At 37.3% G+C, this 19,533-nt stretch overlaps 1 protein-coding gene across 13 annotated transcripts in view; it reads right to left on the reverse strand.

Annotated features, from left to right (window-relative positions):
• LOC100713782 (sodium/glucose cotransporter 4) overlaps positions 1-15,897 on the reverse strand; it is a 145,855-nt gene extending 129,958 nt beyond the window's left edge. For 7 of the 13 annotated variants that reach the window (XR_010043172.1, XR_010043169.1, XR_010043170.1 and 4 more), the window contains exon 1: positions 15,416-15,892. The gene's annotated coding sequence lies outside the window, so the exon portion shown is untranslated. Of the gene's footprint in view, positions 1-15,415 lie in introns of all 13 variants that reach the window. The other 6 variants (XR_010043168.1, XM_063236439.1, XM_063236438.1 and 3 more) reach the window with 5 other exon arrangements.
• Positions 15,898-19,533: the final 3,636 nt, after the last annotated feature.

A 19,533-nucleotide genomic window follows, 5' to 3' on the forward strand; every position in this document is an offset into this window, starting at 1 on the left:
TAGGATTTACGATCTAAGAATTTTTCATCATGAGCATACACTTCCATTTTGTGAACATATACAATTTACATTTTAACTTTATCTATTCTCCAAACATATATAAGTATGCAGACCAATAACTTATGTAGTACTTCCGTTCTTTTTTTTCTTTTTCTTTTTTTTTTTCCAGTACCGGGGATCGAACTCACGACCGCCTGCTTACAAGGCAGGTGCTTATGCTGCTGAGCTAAATCCCCAGCCCCAGTACTCCCGTTCTTAAAGCAAATGAACTGAGCATTCTCAGTGTAATAACATACTATATTATTATTATTATATCACAACATTATAATAGTCTGTTCTATTAGGATAAGATAGAATAAAAATGAAGTCATGCTAAAATCATATCATTATCAATAAATAAAGATATAAAATGTTCCTTTTTCTTTTTGTTTAATGTAACATATTAATATGTCTTTGCTTATACCTTTGCTGGTTTCTGCTTTTGTTAAATTAGTTAAAAAGAAAAATGATGGGAGTACCGCTTTCTTAAAATAATACTCAGCTTCACTTATGTTTATTTTAGTACAAAAGTTAATTCTTTACAAGTTACCATTTGCTATCTTGTTTAGAAAAACAGATTGCTTTCCAGAAATCTTTGTTCCAGGACTATAGCTAAGGATTTTGGCAATTTAATTAGCAAACTAAAATGTTCAGGGTGGAGGGCAACAACTCAGTACTAGAGGATCTGCTTACACAAGGTCCTGAATTTAACCTAAAGGAAAACTAAAGGCAGGAGGGAAAAAAGGGAAAAGGGGAAAAAAGTTCCAGTGACAGCAAATATGACAAAACAGAAACACATACCCCAGAAATAGGGAGAAATCTGAAATTTTCAAAATCAGGATGTATGATCTTCTTGTCCATTCTGTCCTGATCATTACTGAGAAATTGATCAAGATAAGGTAAACTCTTTCTGAGGACAGTTACACTGAGTGAGCAAAGAGACTAAGGCGTGTGAACCAGGATATGAAGGATGTAAAATCTCAAATCTTTTGAGACCAGCTGTCCCAATATTCAATGTTCATCCATGCCTGTGGATGGTAGGAAACATGGACAATTCATCAAATACTTTGACTACAGCTCACTGTTGAGCAGTTTTTTAAATTAATATACATGACAGCCAGACCTCAAATGGTCCAGAAAATCAAAAGCATAACACATATTAGTTTCTAAAACCAGAATGGTATGGCCAGAGCTAAAGAAAAGTGTCAACAGCAATGAGGGATCAATGACAGCTCCAAAAATGTTTAAGGCCCAGTACATTCATTCTGCTAGGAGCAGGCAGGGCCCCCCATGCATTGGTTTCTCTTATCACATGACACAGGGGAAAACTTTTGGCATGAGTCACAAACCGGAATGTAATGGTATTCTGTGTGCCAGAAACAGTCTTTTACTTTGTGTGCAGCTCATGGTGGTTAATGTTCTGTCACATCTGATGCAATGATGAACACAGACAGCAATGGCAAGGTAAGCTCATCCAATGTTTGATATTCTAGTGGGCTTCATCAAACAATAGACCCTATTGTAGATATCTACATGAGTGATCCAGATGATCCAGCATCAGCTATGTTTTGTTCTCCTATAGTTCAGAAGTTTAAAGAGAGTTCTTTAATCTGCCAATCTTGAGTTTCCAAGTGGCAACCCAAAGAGCTTATCATTGATGACAGACAAGGGTCAAGGAGAATATACCCAAAACTGACAGAAAAACAAGGGGAAAATCCTTAGCATTAAAACGTATTTATACTACCACAACTAGTTACTGATAAATGTAAAATGACACAAAATACAGTAAGAAAGTCATCAAATGTTGAAGTACTAAGACTTCTCAGTAGCTACCACTTTAAGATAAGCTGTCAACAAACCCCTGCTTGCTTGTTTGCTTGCTTATTTGATTATTTTCCTCTGACTCCACTATTAACTTCATCAGAAAACCCAGGAACATCAGAAAAGCTTTATTGTTCTTTTTCCATTCCAAAAAGCTACAAAAACAGCATTTAAAAAAAAAACCTGGATTCAGTTTTGTTTCTTTATTTATGTATTTTTTGTTAGTACATATTTGCCATACATCATGATCACATTCATCACAGTGAGTTTGTACCTATACGTAATATATCTTAATTCTTTTTTCACCATTCCTCTCCCCTCATCTTTAACCCCTGTTGATTTACTGTATAAAGGACAACACAATAAACTGCAGCGCTTTTTAAATTTTCCTGCCTGGCATGGTGGCACACGCCTGTAATCCCAGTACTCAGGAAGCTGAGGCAAAAAAGAGAATCACTGTGAGTTCAAAGCCAGCCTGGCTAAAAAGCAAGTTCAAGGCCAGCCTGAAGGGCACTGTGAAACCTGAATCAAAAAGACAAAAAAAAAAAAAAATTTATTTTAATAAAAAATAATAAATTTTCCCACTACTGTAATTATTACAAGAAAGAAAACATGTTGCACCATTAGAAGAGTATAGATGACCCAAAGAGAAACAAACCACATCTATTTTACAATCCTTTAGAAATCTCATTTTCTATTTAAAATTCATGTAAATTTTATGTATGCTTCATAATAATTATTTTAAGAAACTATGTACTTTTTTCAATTATGCTAATAAAAATCAGTGTTGCGAGAAGACATTCACATCTGTATGGTAAGTCTGTTTGTGAGATCAGGTCTTGCTGTATTATCCAGCCTCGTCTCGAATTTCTGGGCTCAAGTAAGCCTCATGTCTCAGCTTTCCAAGTAGCCAGGGCTACAGGTTTGTATCACCATCCCTGGTTTACTGTGTAACTTTGAGTACTGCCTATCATTCCCATTTGAGATACATAATTAGAAAAGATCAAAGACCCTATTTTGCAGCCAAACACACCTGAGTGCTTATCGTAGCCTTATTACTATACCTATCTGTAGAAATATAACAAGTTTCACCAAGAACACTGCCCAAACCTTAACAGCCTTGAGTTCTGCTTCAAGAATAAAGCAATCACATCTATTACCAGTTGGTCTGCAGAGCTGATGCAGAGGCTGAATATACCCAGAAGCTGAACAGGCACAGTGAGCTTTCAACTCAGCTGCACCATCAATGAATCAAGCCTAGGTTTCAGGGAAACTTTCTGTGAAGTGAAAACCCTAAACTGAGTCAAACGCTTTGCTTCTGACAGTGAAATAGGGAACAAAGTTTCTTCCAAAGAAGGCTGTAACATAAAAAATTATGCACTCATCTCTTAGACAAACAAAAGTTCTAATATGTTTCCTTTCGGTCCACAGAAATTGCAAACTTCTTTCATTCAAAAGTATAGGTATTACACATATTTGTAACAGTTGTCTTACCCAGGACCATCTCAGTTGCTACACTGGGGAGAATCTGAGGTTGAGGTTTTAAAAAAACCTCATCTATTCAAAAGACTTAGCAATAACCAAAAGAAAATTCAGGCAACTATCTTTGAACCTGGTTCCTGGAATTCTGTCTATAACTACCTTCCCACTATCACCTCATTACCAGGCAATAAAGAAGAAAATCATTTAATAATTTGGTCAACATGTTTCTACCAATTCCCACAGGCTTCCCCAAATTCTATTAATCATGCTATGAGACTCTTATCTTTCCTCCAAAAGTCCATGTCTCAGCGTTTGATCCTTGGTGCCAAACCCCTTAAAAACCAAGAAGGATGTGAGATTTACCTTATTTGAAAGCTAACAATTTAGTCTGCCTGTGTCACAGGTGCTGGCAGAAGACACTGACTCCCAGGTTAGAAACAATGATTCACAGCAATTACCAGTATTCTAAATATCAGCATTTTCTTGTATTACTTCTACAACCTGATTTCCCAAAGGATGCCACAAAGTGGGTCAACAGACACTTGTACATGCAGTGAACTGCACTGCAGAAAAGGAACTCAAGAGTGTGGAGAATCCAAATCTTACAGTGGAAAGGATGCCTACCCTTCACTCCAGACACAGATAACTATCTCAAGAAAGATATACAGAAATCATAAAGAACTGAATACTATATCCCACCCAATGCAGGGGCACTGTGTAAATTAAATATCAAGCACCTCACACAGTATCTACCACATAAAAATCAACCCAAGAAAGAAATTAATGTTATTATTCCTCCCCCACTGAACTTGAAATATGACTGCTTAATCGTGTCTCCACCTCACTTTAACCAGATGTCAAAGAATACACCTAAAATTGGCTTCAAAAAACAAGCTTAACCACTATTTTCTTCTAGAGAAAAACAGGTCAGAGAATCAGCAGGGCACAAAATAAAAAGCTTTCTTCTCACTAATACTCTTCTATTATAGCTAAGCATTAAAGTATCCTGGGAATCAGGATGAACTGCAAAGAAAAAAGAAAAAAATTTTAAAAGTGACTCAAACCTAAGTCTAAAGCTATTAAGTAAGATACACATCACCTGGAAACTTTCCCCCCTTCCTTTACCACGTGATAATATCTCATTCTTCCAATACCAACAATTCCTCTATAACCACAAATAAATATAAAAGAGGGTATAATTATTCTACTCTTTTATAATAAATAAATATAAAAGAGGGACTGCTTTTTGAAATTATCTGTCAGAATGACTTTAAACTGAATGACTAGTGATTAACATGGTGAACAATTTTGATTTGAAATTTACATTTCTGCCTTATAAAACAGTTTGAAGCTAGCATGTTGGTACATCCCTGTAATCCCAGCACTCAGGAGGCTGAGGCAGGAGGTTGTGACAAGTTCAAGGCCAGCCCAGCCTGAACTGTACGGCAAAACCCTGTCTCAAAAAGAGGGGGAAAAAAACAGTTTCAGGTCTGGGGATACAGTTCAACGGGTGAGTGTTTCCATCTCACATGCATAATGCTGTAGATTAAAAATCCAGCAATACACACACACACACACACACACACACACACACACAAAAGGAAAAAGTTAAACCATTATCAAGAGAGAATGACACACAATCTAGTAACTGTATTCAAATTTTACAAGGTTCTTGGCCTCAAGCCTGTTGTCTTGCCATATTACGTAACTGAGCCTCTCTAGAATAGCTAAACCAGAAAGGTGTTTAGGACTTTTCTACATACAGGTAATGCTGAAGCTATAATCCTCAATTCTAGAGTAAGAGACTGGAGTTTTTATTCTTTCAGTGACAGATTTTATTATTCAAAATCATGTTGACAAATAGAAAATGTATAAAAATAGATAAAAATTTATAATTCTACCCTGTTTGTACCAAAACAACCTAGACAAACAGCCTATACTGAAGAGTACTGAGTTCCTCTGATAGCTGCAGGAACACAGAGTGAAGACCAGGCAGTTGTTCACATGAAGAGCTGGCAGAGCAGGAAAACCATGTAAACTGATGACTATCTAACATGACTCAAAAGAGAAACACGCACAAGATACAGAGAAAGAAACTATTCAATGTAACTGGGCACAGGGTATGAATATTATAAGCTAATGGGAGATAGTAGGCTTTGAAAGATGAATAGAAATTTTCCAAAGACACAAAAAGTAAAAGTCCAAAGACATGGACTCATGAAACAGCCTAACTATCAAGGATACACTAAAATATTCCATTTTCCTAAGTCACAAAAATGGAATTGTATTTAAGATCACAAAAATCAAAAAATAACAGGAATGAATGGAATTCCAAAAATTATCTATATCAGTGGTTCTCAAGCACAATCATTAAAATTAGCAATATCAATATAACCTGGGAATTTGGTAAAATCCAAATCTGCAGATCTGATCCCAGATCCTCTGAATCAGAAACTTTGGGATTTGAAGTCCAGCAATCTATAGTTTAACAAGCCCCCAGTTACCCTGATGCAAGGTAAAGTTTGAGAATTATCAACTTAAATCAAGATTTTTCAACACTATCAAAATTTAGGACCAGATAATTCTTCAAGTAGGGGTACATCTTGTGCATTTTACAATGTTTAGTAGCATCCTTAGCCTCAAGGCACTAAATACCAACAGCACTTTCCAGCTGTAACAGCCAAAAATGTCTCTAGACATTGCATAATATCCCTTGGGGACAAAACTCACCACTGATCTAGATCAGCAAACCTTCCTATATAAAAACACATGGCAAATGGGGCTGGGGATTCAGCAGCACAAGCACCTGTCTGGCAAGAGCAAGATCCCAAGTTCAATTCTTGGTAAAATAAAATAAAATTTTAAAAAACACATGGCAGCCAGGCATGGTGGCACACTCCTATAATCTCAGCACTAGGAAGGCTGAGACAGGAGGATTGCTGCAAGTTCAAGACCAGCCTGGGCTACAAAGTGAGCTCAAGGCCAGCCTGAACTGTATAGCAAGACCCTGTCTCAAAAAGACAAATAAATAAATATGCATGGCAAAGATCTTGGAAACAACCTAAATGCCCATCAACTAAGGAATGGCTAAGAAAGATGTGGTATTTTTTATACAATGGAGTACTACTACTCAGCCATAAAGGAGGATAAACTGGAGACTTTTCAAATTGAGATCATACTCATTAATGAAATAAATAAGATACACATCATGTAAACATCATATTGTCTCACTAATATGAGAAGCTAAAATTAATATATGTATATGTGTATGTATATATGTATATAAAAAATATTAAGACAGTTATACTACTGATTTCTCTGAATTCAATAAAGAGAAATATTTGTGCTGGTATTGTTTGGACAACTGTAAGGAAATATCTTGTGCTCTGGGTGAATGATTTGAGGATGACAATGTGCAATCAATGTGTATACCATTATTGCCCCTGATTGACGTACTTTGAAATTTTGTTTCAGTTTCTTATCCTTCTCCTCCTCCTCCTTTTTTGCTTCTTTGCTTGAAATCAAATGCATGGGGGGGGGGGACACATGGCAAATATTTTAGGCTTTGCAGGCATGCCATTAACTACTCAATTAGGGATAAAAGTGATCGGAGACAACACATAAATAAACATGAGTGACTGTGCTCCAACATGATTTTACACCAAACAGGTGATGGTATGACCATCAGACTACAGTAATTTGTACACTCTTACCCTAAGTCAATTACCTGAATTAAAATTAAGTTAATGTTCTTAACCCCAGTACTAACATGTAAGTAGCTAAACTATATTTGATCTGCTCTAGTCCCTTTTAATCTAGACAAAACTCAGGCAAATCTGTTTTCTACAGTTTCAGTAGCTGAAGCAAATAAAGCCTGAAGTCTTACTCAGAGAACCATAGTCAAAACAAACCACTAAAGCTATAGCTAGTATACCTAAAGTGCAGTGTCCTAACAACTACCCCCTACAAATCCTTCAAATGTTTTAACTTTGAATTCACTAAAATCTAGGGGGAAAAAGTTCTGTGGGGGAGCAGGGGAGCTTTTATAATAAAGACTCAAGATATTAAATATTTCAGGTTTATAAGCAATAAAAAATCTGTTCTCAATTGCCTACCTTCCTCACAGAAACAAGAACGCTAACACAGGCAATAGGTAAAAAACTGTATGTAACTATATTCCAATAAATTTTTATTTACTAAAACATGTAGAAAATTTGCAAAACACAGTCTGCTAATCCCTGATGTACAAAGACCATAAAAACAGTCAAGCAAACAATAGGCATCAACCCAACCTAGCTCAGCAAACAGACTGTTGTGTTTGTTTCAAGGATTTCAACTATCTATGAACAAAGCAATAGGGCACTAAGTGGTAGCCTAGGAATGATCAAAATACCAGCTTTCTCTTTCTTTCTTTCTTTCTTTCTTTCCCTCCTTTCTTCTTTCTTTCCTTCCCTCCCTCCCTCCTTCCTTCCTTCCTTCCCTTCCCTTCCCTTCCCTTCCCTTCCCCTTCCTTCCTTCCTTCCTTCCTTCCTTCCTTCCTTCCTTCCTTCCTTCCTGTATGTCTACTGCATGCCAGGAACAATCTAACTACCTAACCATTCATTTATTAGAAAGAGTGTAACTGTTTACCAGGGATGTGTCTCAAATTTATGGACTCAAGTGATCAATACTCCTACTCCAGCCTCCCAAGTAGCTGGAACAACAGACACACACCACATCCTTCTTATTAATTTATTTTATACATAAGCTTCTTCACCTGGAGAAATTTATGAATGGCAGGTCCACTGTCCTTCAGAATACAAAGCTACTTGAAAAATTAGCTATGAAATACTTGCGCTAAAGTGTTCCTCGTCAAAATCTTGTTCCAAACCAACCCATAAGTTTGAACAACTCATTTCCAATTTCTACAATGGAAAAATAACAAGCTTAAATAGATGATGTCAGAAGTTCTCTTGGAAAAAAAAGACATATTTTAAAATATCAAAAATGAAAACAACATCTAGAATTTGCTGAACACTTTCTATATCAGACACCAGTTCTAATCACTTTCCACGTGTTGACTCATTTTTTCTATAAAGAAACTGAGGCATACAGGTTTAAGATTAGTCAAAAATCACATAAGTGATCTGAGCAACTACTTTGAAGATAAAAATACACAATAATAATAATATTATTAATCTATTGTTTTGAAATTCTGTATCATCAAGGTTTTTTTTATTTTAAAATTTAAAACAAAAATCACATAAGTGGCAGAACTGTGATATAAATTCCAGTAGTCTAAAACCAGTCATACCCTTAATCACTATTAAATAAACTAATAATTAATAAACTATTAAACTTCATTCTACATGCCAGAACCTTATTTTCCCAACAAACTACAATCCTAATATTTAAATAACAGGACTAGTTCCTCTAATAAAGAAAATGAAAAACAAAGAAAAAAAAGGAGTAAATAACAACGATTCAATAATTCAAACATAGGACAACATATTCAATCTCCTAACCAAGGTAAGCTCTCACAATGAAATACGTTCCATGAATTCTTAGTGTGATTCCTAATCCACATCGTCACAGACAATGGCACTGACACCATTTCTGTGTTCTCACTCTAGCATCCTCTTTCTAGAAGATAACTCTTTGTATCAAAGTAATAAAGAACAATTCAAAACTTTCATTTAGAAGGAGAAAATGTCACAAAAGGACAAAAACTACTTAAAAGTGATTTACCAATAAAGCCATGGAAAACTGTTTCACAAGAGCTCAGAAGCATATGAAATCTTAAAAGTCCATAGTAACAATACAGTATCAGGAAATTCATATTGCAATATAAACACCAAAAGTATTACTAGCTAGAAAGACCAAAAAGAAAAACAAAGGCACAACTGTATGGTAAGAATAAATAAATAAATAAATAAAATAACATCAACATCAATGCCAAGGCTGGGGGTGTAACTCAGTGGTATTATCACTTGCCTAATATGTACAAGGCCAGAAGTTCAATGTCCAGCACTGCAAAAATTAAAAAATATATATATATATATATATGAAAAACTCAACAACAAATTAAGCAACTGATCTATGACAACTGAAATTAAATTCAGAAAAAATACTTTTTAATTAAGTAGGTAATGTTTTGTTTCTAAGAAAGTCTGAAATAAAGTATTACCAGTGAACACTTGAGTACAGCTAGGATCTCCTTCTGTATTATTAGCAATAGAGAAACAAAAGCAATTAAACATAAGAGACCAATCTGTGAGACTAAACAATTAACATCACCTTTTTTGTTCCCAAAGAAAATTTTTACAAAATTTTCTTAGAGAAAAAGGAAATTAACATGACAACAATCAAAAGACGAAAGGGATCCAGTATCTTGAATCTATACAGAACTCAAAACAGATCATGTCCACCAAAATAAATGACCCACTCAAAAACTGGACAACTAAAATGAATACACATTTTTCAGAAGTGTAAAAATAGCCAAAAGATACCTGAAAAAAATGCTCAACATCTTTGGCCATCAGCAAAATGCAAATTAAAACACTAACATCCAATCTTACACCAGGAAAAAATGGTTATCATCAAAAAAAAAAAAAACACCCACTGGTGAGGCTGGTTTTGGAGCACTTCTACATTGTTGGTGGAAATGTAAACTAATTCAGCCATTCTGAAAATTACACTGGAGATTCCTCAACTAAAAACTCCATTCAATCTAGCTATTCCCCTTCTTGGTATTTTCCCAAAAGAATTAAAGACATCATACTACAGTGATACACGCATACCTATGCTTATAATACCACATTTCTTAACCTAAATCTTAGAAGTGCCCTATAGATCAACAAATGAAGGGTTAAAGAAAATTTAGTATTTAAACATGATGGAGTATTACTGTGCCATAAAGATAAATTAGTCAGTAGAAAAATATATGTACTTTAAGACTACAATGTTAAGTGAAATAAATCAAACAAGCTTCAACATCATATAACTTCTCTTATATGAGAAATTCAAAGTAAAATAATTTACCACAAACTACAAACTAGGATTGTAGTTTGTTGGGAAAATAAGGTTCTGGCATATAGAATGAAGTTTAATAGTTTATTAATAGGCAACCAGAAACAGGGAGATACATCTTTTGTAAATGGAAAAGGGGATTCAGATGGAGAAAGTGACAGCAAGGGGAAAGAAAGGGAATAAAAAGAATTAATATATGTTAAGTACATGCACCTACCCGTTAAGATGAATGTAAAATTAAATGCAGCAAACACATACTGATAATGAAATTCTTTTTAAAGGTTAAAGGAGTGTGGATGGAAACTCTTTTTGGAGGGGATTATTTTGTTTTAGTTTTTTTTTTTTTTTTTTTTTTTTTGGTCCACCCAAACAAAGTATGAGGTAATTAATATTACCAAGATTATTTGACAGAAACTGCAGTTGTTTTGGATACCTATTTTTATATCTGTAAGCAAACCAAATAGATCTTGAAAGTATGTTTGATCAACTATTTTTTGTGAAGAGGAAAGAGGCTGTTAAAAAATTCTACAATTACTGGGCCAGGGATTTAGCTCAGGGGTTCAAGCTCTTGCCTGTTAAGTGTGAGATGATTTCAATCTCTGGTACCAAAAAAAAAAAAAAAAGAATTCTACAATTACTAAAAGAACAAAATTTGGAATGCATCTCTTGTCACATTGACACTGTCTCTACTCAAAATTTTGGTGGTGCAGCCACTATAGAAAAGTGGGGCTGGGGATATGTCTCAACCATACAATACCCACCTAGCAAGCACAAGGTCCTGAGTTCAATTCCCAGTACCAAAAAAAAAAAAAGAAAGAGAAAAATGTAGGACAGTTCCTCAAAAATCTACAAGTAAGATCACTGTGTGATCCAGCAATTTTACTTCTGGCTATACTCCCAAAGCGGGCTGGGGATTTAGCTCGGCGGCATAAGCGCCTGCCTTGTAAGCAGGCAGTCGTGAGTTCAATCCCTGGTACCGATAAAAATGAAAAAGACAAAAAAAAAAAAAAAATGCTATACTCCCAAAGAAATGCAAAGCAAGGACTCAAACATATTGGTACAACAATGTTTACAACAGCATCATTCACAATAACCAAAAGATGTAAACAGCCTAGATGTTAATCAAAGATGAATCAATACACAAAATCTGATATATACAAACAAAAGGACAGTATTTGGCTATAAAAAAAAATAAAATAAAATTCTGACACATTACAACATGAATGGTGACCTTACACTAAGTGAAGTAAGTCATCACAAAAGCAGAAATACTGCATGATTCTACTTATACGAGACACCTAGAACAATTAAAATCATAAAGACAAAAACTGGTGGTTGCCATGGGTCACGGAAAAGGAGGATTAGGAGTCATTGTTTAACAAATACAGCCACAGTTTCATAAGATAGAATGCAGTGATGGTTGCACAGTAGTATGAAGGTAATCAATGCCACTGAACTGTACCTTTAAATGGCAAATGTTTAAGTCTGTGTATTCTACCATAAATAAGTTTTTTAAATGAGGACAATTTGGAACAGAATAGTTTTGTAGTCCCTACAAAGCAAGTTCATCTACCTACAATCCCAATTCTATCTCATTAAGTATGAGCTACAATCTTCAATCCACTCATGACTTTTCCACTGATTTCAACGGAAGTCGTATTTGTTGAGGTAAAATAGATATAAACTCAAAAGAATTCAAAATCCTTTCTTAAAAGCTTTTCCATACTTAAACATTATATTACTAGGGTCTATTATGTAGCAATGAACAAAATCTGACATTTACCTTTAAATCTCATCAAAGTCTAAAATTATGTCCTTTTACAAAGACACACTGAGTTCTCAAAACTGTCACTGATTCCCACAATCATATAAGAAAATATAATTTTAGTAAACAAATATATAAATAAATAACAAATATAATGTTATATCCACATCAGTGTGAGGAAATTATTTGTCCAGTTGTAGAAGAAACCAGTGCCATCCAAGAATGTTCATGACAAAGCTTGTGGTATTATCTTTAAAATAAATTTCTCATTTCCCTTAAACTAGATAAATGCTTAGTTAATCCTAAAAATCAGAGAATATGAAAAAATAATAATCGATTTTAAACTAAGACTATGAAAATAAACTGATCTGGTACCTTCATTTGTAAGACAATTACAGGTTTGGAGCTGGGGATTTAGCTCAGCGGCGTAAGTGCCTGCCTTGCAAGCAGGCAGTCATGAGTTCAATCCCTGGTACCAATAAAAACGAAAAAAGACAATTACAGGTTCCTAAACAACAAGGTTAATGTGCTTAAAATATGTACAGTTTTCTAAATAACTTTTATTCATCAATACTTTCTTACCTAGTTAACAATATAAAATCAACTCTCACCAATTAGTAAGCAACTATTTAGAGCAAATGCCATTAGTTTTTATTTTCCATTTATAAGCAATTGTGGACAACATTGTCACTGGCCTAAAAGACCACCCTAATGTCATTCAAGTAAAAGAAAAATTTTATTAGAATTTATACATGTAGTCAAGCATACTGGCACACACCTATGTTCCCAACACTCTGAGATAATAAGATAGAAAAAGCACAAGTTCTAGCACAGCCCAGTCAATTTAGCAGTTTAGCAAGACTCTCTCAAAATAAAAAATTGCCAGGTATGGTAGCACACACCTATAATACCAGAATTTTGGAGACTGAAGCAAGAGGATTACTGTGAGTTCAAGGTGACTTTGGGTTAGGGTGAGCTGAAAGCCAGCCTGAACTGCACAGCAAGACCGTTGTCAAAAAAAAAAAGACCAAAAATTAAGTAAATAAATAAACAAACAAACAATGATAAACTTAATAAAGAAAAATAAAAGTCAGGGATTTAGCTCAGCAGTTCAAGCACTTGCTTGGTAAGCACAAGGTCATGAGTTTGATCACAGTAACAATTTTAAAAAGTATTAAAAAGTAAAACAGAAAAGTAAAAACTAATAAAAAAATTAAAAGGACTGGCGATGTAGTGCTCAATCCTGGGTTCAATCTGGGTTCAATCTTCAGTAAACTTAATTAAAATGTATATTGAAATGATTCAAATAATTACTTTGGTTTCCAAATAAAAATTCCTGGTGCTTATCAGGAAAACATTAACCCTACCTCTGAATGAAGAATACTAAATATTCTGTTTTAATGACTGTCACAAATAATAAGTTAGAAAGCAGCTACAAGTTATTAAGGAAAAAAGTTTGGTGAAATTAAAACAAAGTTACAACATTAATTTTAACTAAATCAACTAATGAGGTTAACTCTACTTACAGCTGTTGTCCAAAAGTCTTGCCCATCAGAATATAATTTTAATAACAGGATAAAACTACACCTAGAAATACAAAGTCTTAGCCAGGAGTGGGAGTGCATTCCTATAATCCCAGAACGCAAGAGGCTGAGGCAAGGATATCCTTGCACGTTCGAGACCAGCCTAGGATACAAAGTGAACCCAAGGCCAGCCTGAACCACATAGCAAGACCCTGTCTCAAAAGGACAGAAAAAAAAAAAAAAAAAGGAAATACAAAGTCTTTTTTTTACAAGATGTATTCTACATTAGATAAAAGATTGCACTGGAGAATGGGGGTAGGGCCTAATACAATGTATGAAAATACCATGCCTAAGACCCACTACTTCATAAAACAGACTCTTAAACATTAAGTTTCAGTAACAACTTAAATCTAGTGTAATAAAATTGGTACTGACCGTATATATTGGGGGCAGGGAACCAGGTCTCCCAACACAGTGAACTCACGATGGAACCCAGGATGGCCATGAACCGAAGGATATCCTCCAGCCTCAACCTCCAGAGTGCTGGAATTACAGGTGTGTGCCACCATGCCTGACTTAAGAAATTATACTTTAACATACATTTTATAAAAATAAAAAAGATGCTTAAAGATTTAGACAGGCAAAGATCTTAAGTCATTCCTAAATGTACAACTTGGGAGTCAACTTTTAAGAACCCTCCTATGTTCAACAAACTAAAATATAGATAAACAGACATTCCAAGTGTATCAGATCCATCAGATATCACAGAGTTAACAAAAAGAGCAAATTCTGCAAGTGACCATCAAGTTGTAAAAACAAGAAGAAAAACTCAGTAAACAAATATACTACCTACAGTACTGTTAGACCATGTGCAATAATGACAAGATTCAAGAAAGGGAAGTCTCCCTATACTTGACAGTGGACTCTAAATTAATGCTAAAATGCTTAAAAATACCTCACTAAAATATGTTCTACATCAAAAGGCAAAGGTAATGTTAGCAGGATATCACTTCTAACTCCAACTCTTCCTGGTACATACAGCTCTAATTTCAAAGGGCCTCCCTAAAATACTTACATGCCATTGTAACAACTGAGTTCATAAGGGAATAACTTTTACTTATCCTTTAAAATATTCCTAGAGGAAGGCCACCAGTCAACCCATTCAAGTCTGTAGGGTAGGGAAATCTGCAAATATGAATTGGATAGTATGTGAGTTCACTATAGAGCTCCACTGGAATATACAGTATCTGCCTCTTTCTGATCTTCTTACCCTCCAAAGATTCCAGTAAGGCAAAGCGTCAAATGCTTACTCTTCCTTGAAAAGAACCACCATGCCCGGGGTACCCACCATCTCTTCCTCATCATTCTTTTTACTTTCCTCTTAACACAATATACATACCACATCCATAACAACACATCCATACTCCATACACCAGGTCTCCTCAGAGAACAATTCAAAACACACCATACTTAAATGGCCCCACACTTACTATTCCCAAATTGTACACATTCCCCATATAATAGAGAAAACACATTCACACAAGTAATCCAAAAATCTTAACGCTCTCTATTAAAAATTCTCATTCAACTTGTAACACATCTATATAACCAACGTAACACATGAATTACATGCTCATAAATCACACACACGGACATGTATCAATGCCTAAACTACACATCATTGTAGTATTCAAACAAACGCTTGGAAGAGGCCACCCTTCTGACATAGGAACTCACGAGGTTAGAGGTGGGAGGGGTACAAGGCCAGAAAATTCACCTGAAAATCCGCCAGGATGATCTCGCGGTCCATGTTGGACGCCATGGCGGCGGCCGAGTTCCGAGGCGCCGGGAGCTAAACGTGCACCTGGGCGGGAGACGGCGCCTCCTGCGGCCGTTGTCGCCGTGGCGGCCGCCGCCGCCGCCGCCGGGTGCCGAGGAGCTTGCGGGGAAGCCGGCGGACTGGCGGGCGGACGACCCGGCGGGCGGGACAGCGCGAGAGGCGCTAGGCATTCATGCACTCGGTAACCTTCAGGCGCCCGCGAGCCCACGCCGCGGCCGCCCGGACAGGAAGGCTGATGTACAGGCAGGTCGGGTCTCAACTGCCGCCAGCCAAGCCGAGGGCAGGTTGCGACAGCGCGCCCCCAGCTCCTTTCAGCGGCAGCGAGAGCGGCAGGGGCGGGGAAAGCCGGTGAACGAGCAGACGGGCGAACCCCGCGGCCGCCTCCGCCTCCTCCGCTTCCTCCCTAGCTGCTGCCTCCGCCCCTGGTTGGCCAGCGCCAGGGCTGTCGCACATTTTGCCTGTCATCGAGGTCGCAAAGCTGCGCTTTCCGGCTGCCACGTGATTGCCCTCCTGTCAAGGGCTGGGCGCGCGACTACCGCCGGCGGATTCCTGTGCGCGCGGCTGGGACGCCGACCTGTAACCGCAGGAGTTTGAGGTCTCGCAACAGGTTATTCCGGTTCGTGTGGAAACAGAGGCTGCCTCCCCTAGCGGGAGGCTGGATCCCTTCCTACCTTTCACGTGGCTCTCAAACCTGCTCCACGCACTCGTACACTCTTACCCTTCTCAAACAGTGCTCCGCAAATGTAAGTTTCACCGAAATACAACTCTATACGTAGTCTCAACATTTACGCTTACACATTATCACACCTAATCCCAAAGCTCTTTCATCTGAATCGTCCTCAGACTCAGTAACAGGTACCAGACTCCCTCAGTCCACAAGAGAAACAAAGATGAAAATCTGAACCTCAAAGCGGGTAACCCAGCTAGTTAGGGGGGCGGAGGCAGGAGGATACCAAATTGGAGCCCAGTCTGGGCAATTTGGTAAAACTGTCTCAACACTTTAAAAAAAAAAAAAAAAAGTGGTAGAGGAAAAGCTGGGGTTGTTGCTCAGCGTTCAGTTAAATGCTTGCCTGACAGGATGGCTCACACCTGTGTAATCCCAGTATTCTGGGAGACTGAAGCAGGAGGATCAGAAATTCAGTTCCCGCCTGGAGAACTTACCAATACTCTCAAAATTTTAAAAAAAATAGTAACAGTGAAGAGGACTGGAGATAACAGTCAAGTGGAAAATCCCTGGGTTCAGTCCATATCACTATAAATAAGTCAATAATAAATGAACAAGTGGAGAAACTTTATATCTTATAATTGGGGAAAACGAGTTTATTTTAAAAACCTTTATGAATTAATATACTTGTCAGTTACTGAAAGTTTCAACTTAGGGTCAGAAATTGACAGCCTCTACCAAAAACTGTCAAAAAATTGCAAACAATAAGAATCTTTTGTAATTACTGTACATGATAGAGGAAGAGTAACATCAAAATATGTTGAACCCTGACTTAAGAAAATATTGGTCTGAGACCGGTGGTGGAGGGGGGTGGATAATACTTCAGCGACACAGCGCCTGCCTGGCAATCGTGAGATCCTGAGTTCAATTCCTGATACCAAAGAAAAAGAAAACCAGTCTGGACTGTAATAAGGCATTTACATTCTTTCCTGTAAAGTAAGATTGCTGATTTCATTCATGAGAGCTAAAAGAGGAACTAATGAAATCACCGCAGAGAATTGAGGCCTAAGAAAATCTTAATAAAATATTCAGTTGCGCTATGTAAGAAGTAGGCTAGATTTACTCAGTAATAGAGCACTTGCCAAGCACTTATGCAGCCCTTGGTGAAATCTCCAGCACACATACATATACACAAAACATGTATATACATTTATTCTGTGTGTCTTAAACAAAAATGGCCTATAATGTTTATGTGATAATGGTTCTTATTACTTTTTTTTGGAAGAGAATAAAACCAAATGTGACAAAACAAAGCAGAGTCAATCAAAACAAAGGATGGACATAGTATGTGATGTAAAAACAGAATACAAGGTAATCAACAATGGTTACCATAATGCCCCTTGCTACCTTAAAAAGAATTGCCTATATCATCAGGTATAATAAAATTGAACAAAACAGTATAGAACAAAACCAATAAAATCTAAACATTGGAGATATTACTGAACTTCAAAAGAAGATAACAGTCAAACCAGAATGGGAATCATAGTGAATCTTATTGCCTTCAAAGTAATTGCCTATACCCTCAAAATTGGTAGTATCAAACAGAAAAGAATAGAGTAAAATTAGTCAAAACCAGACGATGAGAGCAATATGGAGCTTCAAATCGAGTTAATAGGAAATCAAAAAAGTTACTATAATATATCCTACTATTTTTTAAAAATTTTTTTCCTTAATTAAAAAAATAATAATAGGGGCTGGAGATTTAGCTCAGCGGCATAAGAGCCTGTCTTGCAAGCAGGCAGTTGTGAGTTTGATTCCCGATACCGATAAAAAGGAAAAAGACAAATAATAATAATAATAATAATAAAACAAATTTTAAAAAGGTGGGGAGATTGAGATAAAAGAGGTCAGAACAGATACTGGTCAGAACAGAACAATTTAAGCAACATAGTGTTTCGCCACAAGATAACCTGACTTAATAGTAGTGAAATAAATCAAGCTCACATGTATGAATATCGAATAGTTTCCCTAGTGTAAGAAACGATACAAATACATAAAAGTATGTGGTAATCATGATTCCTCATTATGTGGTTTTGAAGGCTTATAAAGTTTTCACTCATTAATTGGAATGGTTCTATTCTGGGCTGTTTGATATTACTGTATGTGATGATATGAACAGCTATTTTGAAGAAAACAAGACACCATAATAACTAGTGCTGATTTAATATCATCTTGTTTTGAAGTCCCATCAAATTGTTGTTCTTCTGTCTTCATTGCTTTTATCACGTGGTATCTTATTGGATTTTATTATATGTGATAGTATAAACAAAATTTTTATAGGCAAAGAGATAATATAGAAACCATTGTTCATTTTCCGTTAGCTGGCTCTAAATACCCTGTAATACTTCCATCATCGTGAATGGTTTCACAATGTCTTGATATGTTTGATGCTATAGCATACGAAGTTATACTCAAATATTTCAAGGAAAGAGACACTATGGTAACTCCTTCCTCCCTCTTAGCCCAAGCCCTCTCACCTCTTGTTCTGCTGGTCCTCCTCAGAGTCCGGGAGGAAGGAGTGGTACCTAGAAGAGCAGAAGGGTGTGACCTTTGAGCACTCACTGTCCTGGCGTCCCAGGAGGTCTAGAGGACCATGTGACTGTGGGATGGCAAATGAGGCAGGGAAGCCTGAGAGGTCCCTCTGCGCTGCTCCCTGAGGGACAGAGAAGCCTCAGGAAAGGTAGGTGCTGTATACACCTGTGTGTAGTGAGTGCGCCACATCTCAAGAAGCAACCAGAGGGCCAGGTTTCCCCTATGGTTCCCCCCTCTGGATTTCCATAGGTAGAAACTGAGGAAAAAGAGGATCCAGCTAGACAGTTCCTTCAAGAGGCAGACTGGGGAAACCCTACAGCCCCGGGGCCCCACCCCCTACCCAGAGCCAGATCAAGGCCAGGTACTGGGAGCCTCAGCCTATTTGGTCCTGAATATATCATGTGAGCAGGAATCCTCTGAACAAACCATTTTCCTCAAGGAATACCAGGGGTGAGAACAGTTCAGGACATCTCCAAGAGCCCTCAAAGGGTCCCGGGGCCCCCTGACTTGGAGGTGGGGCACACCTGAGCAACAGCAGATCCAGCACCTGCCGCGGGGGGGCGAGCGTCCTGTAGATGGCCAGGAAGGCAGGCACGAAGAAGGGGTCCCCGCGCTGATGGGCAAGCACCAGGTTGTCCACCAGCTTCTTCAGCATGTCTGGCTCCAGGCTTCCCACCTTGCCAGCATCCTGCAGCTTTGGGCTGGACTTCTTGGGCCATGAGGTGAGAGCGAGAAGGGAGAGTTTAACCTTGGTAACACTAGCCAGCTCTCAAGAGCTCAGCACCCAAGCAGATCAGCT

Source organism: Cavia porcellus, unplaced genomic scaffold (genome assembly GCF_034190915.1).
Source record: "Cavia porcellus strain 051 isolate PalLab524CR breed Dunkin Hartley unplaced genomic scaffold, mCavPor4.1 scaffold_25, whole genome shotgun sequence".
In the NCBI taxonomy this organism is placed as follows: Eukaryota; Metazoa; Chordata; class Mammalia; order Rodentia; family Caviidae; genus Cavia; species Cavia porcellus.